Consider the following 10,762-nt stretch of genomic DNA (forward strand, 5'->3'; position numbering starts at 1 on the left):
GGTTGTTCTAAAATGACAACCAACTTAAAATGTTTCATTTGTCATACTCGATATAACATGAAACTTGGTTATTAAGGTCTAGAAAATGAAGTGATAAGTTCCTCGATAATGAGGTTAACATATATGTCATTTCTTAAGTCTCTTCTAATTATTATCCCAATTTTTTATCGCAATTATCGATAACTTTCTATTTTGTATACGGAAAAAATTAGTCTTAAATTAATGATATATACTCTCATATATAAGCAAGAATATTATAATAATCTTTTTAGAAGATTTTTAGTCTTGATTTGATTGAATTTATATTGATGCGAGTATTATTTGCATTCAACAATATCAAATCAAAATTAAAAATCTTCTAAGAATATTATAATATTCTTGCTTATATGTCTATCGTTGATTTAAGACTATTTTTTTCTGTGTGCCAATTCCAGCATTGGAACATCCGATTGTTTCACTATTTTCAGTGTCCTAACTTTTCAGACAACCGCTATCTACTCAAACTATCTTTCTTAATTGCACATCATTCCCCGATCGATTTTCAAGAGGTCTTCAATACCTAAGCTTATTAAACGTTTTTCATTTACCACATTCCGCTCGTTTTTTCTCTCTTTCCTTTCTCGAAACATAAGCTAATATTTTAAAGAGCGATTTTAAAGAGAGAAGGCGCGAACGAAACTAAAGAAGAGAGAGATCCGATCGACTGTGGCTATCCCATCGTGGAATGAATAATCGGAAAAGCTGAACGGTTATTTCCACCAGAAGATGGCAGCAGCATCTTCAGTCTCTTGGTAAAGAGAAATTCTGCACGAAGCATGAGTCGCAGATTCGACCACCAATCGCCGCCTCTATTTTCGTAGACGTCGAGCCGGAGAGACGGGTCGCGCCTATCGCGTGTTTCAGTGCGGCTTAGACTTCCAGTCGGACGGAGTCTCGGCCTGTTTCCAAACCCGACCAGCGATACGAGTAAGTACACGAATTACTGACTGAAGTCGGCAGGATCGACCGCGCGCTCACCTCGACCGGGACGTGTTCCTGGCCCATCTGTGGTCGACAGGATCGCGCGGGGCGATGCTTCGCCGGAATTAAAAATACAATCCCTCTCGGAGTTCTACCCAGTGTGCTGGCGAGTAGTGGTGAACGGTGGTGTTGCAATGTGCGGACAAGTGTGACAAGTCCTATTTGTTCCTATACACACCAGAGGGAAATATTATTATTGATATCGGGAAAGCAGGTTTCACTTTTGCGAATATCTCGCTGACACGATCACATTGATACGGCTCTTACGACGACGAAGACCAACGTATCGCTTTCCCTGTCCTTGTTTCAGCGCGTAAACGGTTCGTTCGCTTATATAATTGAAGTTGTAATTTTGTTAAGTAGCAACCGATAAGCCTCCAGCGCCGTCAGAAAGAGTCTTAACTCTCGCGATATTGATGAATCCGTTATAAACGAAAACACGACGCACTCAACGTATCAATCAATGGTGGAAAAACAAAAAATGAATCAATATAAACTTAAACCGTAGATTACGCACTGTTTAGTCTGCGACTTAAGTTCTTCCATTTTTTTATTTTTTCCTATTCGATTAATATTTTATATATCCTGGCTGACGTATAATCAATATGAGTGACATGATTCTCGAGGATTACCGGAACGCATCAAAATTTCATTATATGGCATATTTGTGTCTATATCAATATCTATTGTGAAGCATTTTGTATTCAACTTGGATAAAACTTTAAAATTGTTCAACTCAAGTGGTAGAGACACCCAATTTCATATCCTGCAACAAATTTTAACATAAATATTTCTAAACATATATCTATGGTTCATAACACATATATTTTTTTTAATGACTCATCGATAGTTGGCTCGTTCTGCCTCTTACACGTTCGGAATGATCACAGAAATTGTTATCACAAAAATTATAGACAACAATTGTCTATAAATTGATTTAGCAGTGCAAAAAGTTTGAATGTAAAGTCTCATAAGCATCAGACATAATTGCAAATAGTTGTTGTTCGTAAATTACGATCTCTTGAACGTTACGCTGAACCGAGAGTTATGTCACTGGCGCTATTTGTGCAAGTGTTAGCAATTTGAATAAAGTCGCAGAAGCTTGCACACATAGTAAATGGCCGCAAATTTTTGCGACTGTAGCGAATTGTCTTGCTAATGCGATGCCAAAGGTTGCGCTCTCCGATATCGAGTGACATACGCCGAAGAAATAATCAGAGTGACGTCCTCACAAGGACGAAAACACTGCTTTTCCGTGGAAAATAGAATCTGTAGCCCGAATGCTTTACGATCGATCAAAATAAATCATGCTCGAGAAATTTGTATGTCGCGAAACGAAGAAAAAGAAATGCGCGTTGCCGCAATGATATTATCTTTAGTCGGGTCCGCGTAATTTGCATAACTCGTTTCCATCATTCGCACCAATATCGTTTGTAATTCGGATAAAAATCGAAAAATTATTCATTCCATGTGATGTTTTATCTTGTATAATATAAAGATTTGTAAACGAGAAGTAAATAATAACTTTCCAGATAAGCGATAAGGCATACCTATCTTTCTCAATGAGCACATCTTTGAAAAGTTAATATTACAACAGAATAAGATAAAATTCCAGAGCTTGTTGTTGAATTTAGTATTTTTCTTTTTTCAAATCACATATATTACATTCGAAAAACATTTGTGTTTGTGGCTAAATACTGGATATGTTCGTTCGAGTTGAACCTCACAATAGCATTGTACATGTTCCAAGCAAAATCAAACCGGACAAGTGAATTAAAAATCGCGACATTTGACGTAATCGTAAACATACTAAAATAAAGTCAATTACATACGATAAATTAGTCAAGGTGCGAAATTATTTTCTATCTCTTTCATGATCGCGATGAATGACTCAAGCAGGCCAACAAGGCAGACCAACAGACGCTTCTTTGACCGCGTAACCTCTATCGGCGCATTTCGAGACTTGCGAGCGCAAGTGTCCAACGTAACGTACGAGCAGCACGTGCTTCGTCGTATGTATGGAAATCACTTGATATTTTTTTATCTTACCCTCCCCGCAACACATTTTCACTGTCGTAAGTTCTTTTTGCGCAAGCGTATCTCTCACGAACTTTATTCTCACGTAAACCGATAATCTGATAAAGCGTATTTCTCCATGACACTATACTGAAAGGAAGAACTAATTGAATGAACGAGTTTCTTTTATCTTTCCCGTTTCTCTTATCTTTCCGTCATTTCGTGAGGTCTGAAAATCGTTTTTATTTGTTATATCATTTCAATCAAGATGCTTTCACTCCTGATAGTTTGCCGATTGTTTTCAAACAAATCTTCTTATCTATTCGCTTCAGATGAATCTATCTTTAATTGAATAATAAAATTCCTCACGATTGATGCGGATTTAACAATATCATCTTTTAATATCACATATAGTGCGAACGGAGGCGATAAATCATCTTCTTCGGCAGATTCTTGTACAAAGCTCTCAACACGCGCAAAGGATCAATAATGCTGTAGCACGAGAATTGACCCACTCTCGTAGTATAATCGTTCCTCTAAGAGTTGCCAAGAATTGGTGCCAATGAACTCTAATGGTCCTTTCTCCGACATGTTCTATTTTTATTTGTTCCGTTCTCATCTGCTTTGATTGTATCATGCATTATATTTTTCTTATATAGTTCCGATTTACTTCACTTATACTACGTACTCACGTATACTTATATCATTGTACTATTATTATACATGACATGAATATACTATTCTTATTTGTTTATTTATTATTACTGTAAGTTGTGTTATATCAAAATAAGTATATTTATACACTTTTATTTTATTAATTAATTTATTTGTTTACTTGCGGGCATGTAATTCTTTAATATAACGCATAACAAAAGAAAGTTATATTCTTTCAGTTTTGTTTCTTCAATATAATAAAACTTATAGTATGATAGTAATCATATTCCAAATTCGTTTGCGATAAAATGCTATGAAAATATAATGCTTGTCATGTGCCGAAGTCCAGGTTATATACATATCGACAAACAACGCATCAGCTGTTTCTGACGCCACGGTATTGCAATTACTGCGGATCGATATTCTGAAGTATTTCACAATGTACGCGTTTTTATATACATGAATTTATATTAAATGAATGTTCTCGAAAAATGCAATAAAAGCAATGTAATCATCATGTCCAATGATTGTGTCTAATATTAATTAACAATTAATGTTATTATTATTCGACGATGCACGCGTTGCGGATATAAAATATAAGTGAAAATCCAAAAAGTTGCTCGTTGTTCATATTTTAGACATATGGGCGAAGACAGTAGGATATATAAGATGAGCGGTAACTGACACATATAGAAATTCTACTCAATTATAGCTTCACAATCCTAACAAACTCTCAAACCTTATAAAGTTGATTGGTTAAGATGAAGCCGACCATAGATCGCCATGGTCTGATTAAACCGCCGTCATGCAATTATATCGCTCGTACTCGCAGTAAACGGGTTTCAAGGAATTCGCTTTTTGGCGGAATCGGCTTCCGGAATCGTTGCAACTTATTAATTATGTAATTCATTTATATAAGTGAAGAAATAATAAGATATTGTCTTCGAAAATTTAGAATGACTGAAATTCTGCTTTTTTGAATTGCCGAAAGTATGCAAGTAGAAATGAGCAATGAGATACACTCGTTACGTGTTTTTCTAGCGTTCAGTATTAAAACTATATGTATTAATTATACCGCAAGGTCGACTTCGTGTGAGTTATGATTACAATAGTCATTAAATTAATGGACATCGTGATATGCGATTTGTGTCAATTCTGTCTATCCTGTGAAAATGTCTTATTCGCAACCACGACGACACCGAAGTTTGACAAGCTCAACACATTTCAATACAAAAAGGCAAATTTTGTAGGATACTGAATAACACAAGATTGAAACAGTCCCGTGACCAAGTCACGGTATCACTTTGTTATCGGGAGTACAAATTAGTTTGGTCCGTTTTTTGTGGTCAAAAATGCATTTATTTCAGAACAAAATTAATTAACAGATTAATCAAAGTATTATCCATCGCTGGCTACTACTTTTTCCCACCTCTCGGGCAATTTTCGAATTCCATCTCGAAAAAATGTCTCATCTTTTGAGGCGATCCAAGTTAGGAGCCAATTTTCGATTTCTGCGAAAGAAGTGAACCGGTGATCTGCCAAATCGTGCTGCATCCGTTGGAACGACCAATAATCAGAAGGGGCAATGTCCGGCGAATACGGCGGGTGCGGTAAAATATCCAACTTGAGCGTTTCCAAATAATTTTTTACGACTTTTACGACATGAGGCCGAGCGTTATCATGCAGAAGAATAATTTTGTCATGTCTCTGCTCGTATTCCGGCCGTTTTTCTCGTAATGCACGGCTCAAACGAATCAATTGTAGCCTATACCGATGGCCCGTAATGGAATCACTCGGATCTTCATCGAGTAATGCCTCCAATTCTTTGCCTTCGAATTTTTTTGGCTGTCCAGAGCGAGGCTTGTCTTCAACGCTGAAATCACCATTCTTGAAACGTCGAAACCACTCCCTACATGATTTATCAGTTGGAGCATTGTCACAAACTTCTACAAGCATTCGATGTGCTTCAGCTGCACTTTTCTTTCAATTAAAGCAGAAAACTAAAACCTCCCGCAAATGCTGCTTAGTTAACACAAAATTTGACATATTCAACACAGTAAAAAACAGGGATTTTGTATGAAACTCAAAGCGATATAAACTTAACTATTATTGACAGATGTCTAACCTCTTTGAAACCACCGAAATCAGCTGTCACTATGAAACATTCATAACAGCTAGAGCCGTCTTTTGAAAACGGACCGAACTAATTTGTACTCCCAATATGTCAAAAGTATTGCTTTGTATTAATATAGTATGTCCTACTACTATGAACAATAATTCAGTGCGTATTCTGAAGCTCAGAGTCCAAAAAAATTTAATACGAAAATATTGAGATCACATTAATGTTTGAATTGCCAACGATTAAAATTTGTCAATAATGTCGCATAAATTTCACACGCACTCAATCTCATAATTAGACGTGCACGCCGATCTGTGTACTGATCAGTCATCTGTTATTGATCTTTGCAGATCAGCTGATATTGACTTCTACAGCTGATGTCGTTCGGTTTTTTAATATACTAAGTACACCATAGCATTAAGCTGAAATTAACAAGTTGACGCCAATACGAATATTGAATTATTCGGATGTTCGCAGTCCTAAGCAACGGTGTATAATTGCTTTTAGTAAATAATTCTAACTCATCTCGTTAGAAACCAATTAAACTTCCGATTACACATACATTACATCGTACGTTATTCTATGAGTGTTAAAATTCGCCACTCAATATTTCACGTTAAGATAGCTACTCACCTACATCCAGCTAGCTTTGCCAACGAAAACTGTCGCTATATCCCAAAAACTATTTTGTCTCGCATTTCAAAACTCTGTAAAGTTTGATCTTTATGTGTGTTAATTTTATTTCACTATTAATATTTGCTACTTAATATTTAATATATTATTTATTATTATTATTACTATTTAATGTTTTTTAATATTGCATTTAATATTCAAATTATAACGCTTTTTAACGAATATCTCGACAACATCATAAAAAAGATCGTATTTAAAACAAATCGAATTGAACTTTCTTCGTATCAAGCTTATTGAAAAGAAAACATCTGCGATTGAAAGCAACATGTGTTACGTGGATAAGAAGTTGATAGTTCACGCGATTAACGTCGTGGACGTCTTGATTACGTAATTGACGCCAGACGAAGCAATTCATTTACGACGATCGAAGGTTTCGAAGTTGATAAGGATTACTTTCGAGGTGGAGGTCTTGTAAGAATTCATAGACACGGCACTTTGACTCGTTCCGCCGTGTCGATAAAGTTTCGCAAGCTAGATCGAGTGATTATATACCCGTTGATGACTTCGCGAAAACGCATGTTATTGCGAGATCCGATACCTGTATATAGAGATTTCAAGTAGAGATCTATTTTATATATTTTACGGCCAGCATGCGTGTATCGCAGTTCTTTTTGCAACGTAACTTACTATCGTTGTAAATTGATTTTTTGCATATGAAATAATTTATACTGTACCGTTTTCTCGGTCAATCATATTTTTGTGGTGCAACACACTTAAAAAAATGTATGAGAATATGAAACTATCATATATCAATATGATATATGTAATATAATGAAGCAAGAGGCGAATATAGGAATTTATAATTTTATAATGTAAGTAATAATAAGATTACGCAATTTCACATTATTTCAAGATATTAGTGTTGCATCATAAATGTTTGTATTTTCGATATTGTTAACTCTAAATATTAGCAATTATGTTAACAATTAATTTAAATAAAATAAAATGTAATAAAAAAATATTAATTATATTAATAATAACTTTAATTAAATTTTAACTAATCACTTATAAATATTTTTTAATAAAGTTCTGAATATATCTCACATACATAAATAAGGTACGCATGTACGTATGTGTCACGTTAACCTATTACTAACATTACTAACAAGTGTTACTGAATCGAAAATCCCCGAGAATATCAGCTGAAACGATGACGAACTCATACTCGCATGAATTCAGAGGTCTTTTCCGTTTACATACGGCAAGTGAAAACAAAGTAATTACCATAAACTGCGCGATACTCGCTCGACGTCCGCTCTTAAGGTTTTACGCGGTATATATACACATGATTATGAACCACTGTAAATGCATTTCTTATTAGTTAATACGCAAAAGCGTCTATTATCAGCGCAGCACGTGATTTTCTTGTAAACCCGGTATTACAAAACATCTCGATTTTTTCACCCGTTATATAAACAAACCGACGAACTAAACCGATATGAATCACCGGCGTCTAAAAAGAAAACATGCTCAATATTTTCTCGTTTATATAATATTGACGCGTTGATATTATGTGTAAATATAATATATTTGCTGTACTGTCAAAATTTTATAACACGGCATTAGTTGAAAGTAAACAGTAAAGGAAAGAAAATTAAAATTCTTTAAGTAAAATATTAAATTGAATGTTTAATTAAATACGTGTTTAAAATGAATATGTGCTTGTTAACTATAAATATAGATTTTTAAGTTAACTGCAGAAATATGTTAGATGACAAACACTAAAAAAGATTTCATTCTTCATCAATCGTAAGAACTAACTGTATGATAATATAATATGATTTAATCATTCCTATAGTTGCATGCTAAAATAACATTAAGTCAGCCACGTAAATCATTTACTTCGCTTTCCTGTTAACGTCAACATACACGGCGAAAATATTGTAATAAACATTATTACACGAATTTTGTAATGTTTCACCATACTCTAGTAACGAATTTTTCATTGTACATATCACTCAAAGATTACAAAACATATCATAATTTCAATCATAATTGCGGTATGGTCCAACATTACAGAATTTGCGTAATAATTTTTATTAGAATATTTTCCCCGTGTAGCGCTTAGCAAAACTGCAAAGTTCATTATTTTTTTCTCTGACTGGCTTCTAATTACTAAGTTGCAATTTACCGAATTACATCTGAATTTAGAACTTGTTCGAAAATTAACTCGCGAATCTTGATAGAAAATTTAAACAAATGTGTCTTCCTGCGATCGTCAAAACGAGCCAATATCGCGTCGCCGGAACAATTTAGCAGTATTTAATTAATTGCTTATTGAATGGTCGTTGACCATTGATCGCTCGTCTACAGAACGTAATCCACCATAAAGCGCTAATACATAATGTTACTTTTTTCGTACGATTTCTTTCCAAATTCTTTTTCCTTCGTATAATTTCCTTCGTATAATCGTTTTATCGATTGTCCCTCGTAGAGCGCGGCAAAGTCCAGTATGCCGTCATTATAAAATACTTTAATCAGTGATCGTGTTATTTTTTCTTTTTTATTGCTAGATCAGTTTGACCATGTACGCAAGTATGATCTATTATTGACACATTCGATGCGATCGATGACAACATGTTGTTTTATTTATTGCGTAGTATTTCTGCATCTCGAGTTTCCGCGAGAAACTGCGCGCTGCACTTTTTCTCCGTATTCCGGATATATCCGCGACTGTTGTGCGCGACTTTATTACGAGCAGTTGGTCGGCGTGCCAAAAGTAGAAGTCAATACCATGCGGTATTGTGCGTAATGCAAGTCATACCATTTTATCGTGCTAATTCAGATGCGCTTGCCACTCAGCTGGTGCTGCGTTACGCTCAATGTCATTCGTAACGCGTCAATGAATCAAATTGGAAGCAAAACTTCGACAAGCGGTACGATATGTCTCGATTTCTCTTTAACTTGATTGTTTGTAAATTTTATGTCGTTTGTGACTGATAGCGTAAAAATATGATCACTTTAGAAAAGAAAAGAAAATAAAGGACGAATTATCAACTTAGCACTTTGCAGTAAAATGGTGGCCTAATTGACTTGTTGAAAAAAGAAAATTGGGAAATATTTATTTGAAATTTATTTCTCAAATTTTAGTAGATGTTGAAATTAATTTCCGAAAATTCTTTTAGAAATAATCTTTAGATCACGAAGTAAGATCTACGAAATAATTTAAACGGAATTTGATTATCTTATCGGTATTGTAAGATGATCGGATATCGTAAGATGAATAGTTTTCGGGGATGTTGAGGCACATTATCAGTCATATTTATCACATATTATTTATCGATCTGAAACTTAAACGTAGATATTTATCACGGGGAAATTTGGGAAGAATTATTGTATGTACATTGATAAATTGATTATACATTTTCATAAAACACGTTTATGATAAGAGATATATACCATTTTCACGCTAACAAACGCAACGGTTCTTCATATGTATATTTATATCGCATTTATAAAAAAATATATATATATTTCAATATTTAGAACTTATTTTAAAAGATATGTTATGATATTTTTAAGACAGCACACCCTGTGAACGAATCAGAAAAAAGCAAGATAATTTGAAATTTGTTATACTTGTCGGCAATCCAACTAATTAGAAATTCATCCCTGTTAGTATTTAAACCGATTGTCGATTCTTATGTTTATTTGAACATTGAACTGTTAAAGTCCTATTCCCGCTTACTAGTTGCATAAACTGCTATATTTTCGTTATTTCTTATCTTTCCAATTTATTTGAATGATTTCACTTTAATATTTTATTGATTATGCTTACGTGAATTGGCAAAGTAGACATAACATATTTATTGGAAACCTATAATCGTAACAAGTTTGTGCAAATGTAGCGTAGATAGCGATCATGTTATCTTTCATACTATAATTTCAGTAATATAATAGAACTAAATTTAATAATTATATTTTATATGATATAATTGCATAATAAATATATTATGCAATTATATTATATAACAATTAAATTAGATATGTGTCTGTGTGTCTCTCAAAAATGTGAATTGTTTGTTTCAGACTTCATATTAGAAATTGTAGCCAGAATATTTATGGAGAGACAATTTTCCTTTTTAAGAAACAAAAAGTGACGTAAATAGCACAAGCGTAAAACGGATATCGAAGAACTTCTGATAAACCGGAGACTCAGATAATTGCCGGAGACACCGTTATCAAGACCGAACGGAAATATTTTATCGGTTACAAGCTAGTTCGTAGAGAGAGAGAGAGAGAGAGAGAGAGAAATAAAGA

The 10,762-nt window shown here is 34.1% G+C and overlaps 1 long non-coding RNA gene across 1 annotated transcript; it reads left to right on the plus strand.

The window, feature by feature from the left end:
- The first annotated feature begins 817 nt into the window (after positions 1-817).
- LOC106742957 lies at positions 818-10,744 on the plus strand. The gene is made up of 2 exons (XR_001374304.1): positions 818-966; positions 10,532-10,744. It is a non-coding gene; the product is annotated as an uncharacterized LOC106742957 (long non-coding RNA).
- Positions 10,745-10,762: the final 18 nt, after the last annotated feature.

The sequence above is a fragment of the Dinoponera quadriceps genome, unplaced genomic scaffold (genome assembly GCF_001313825.1).
Source record: "Dinoponera quadriceps isolate SergipeBrazil2010 unplaced genomic scaffold, ASM131382v1 scaffold946, whole genome shotgun sequence".
Classification (NCBI taxonomy): Eukaryota; Metazoa; Arthropoda; class Insecta; order Hymenoptera; family Formicidae; genus Dinoponera; species Dinoponera quadriceps.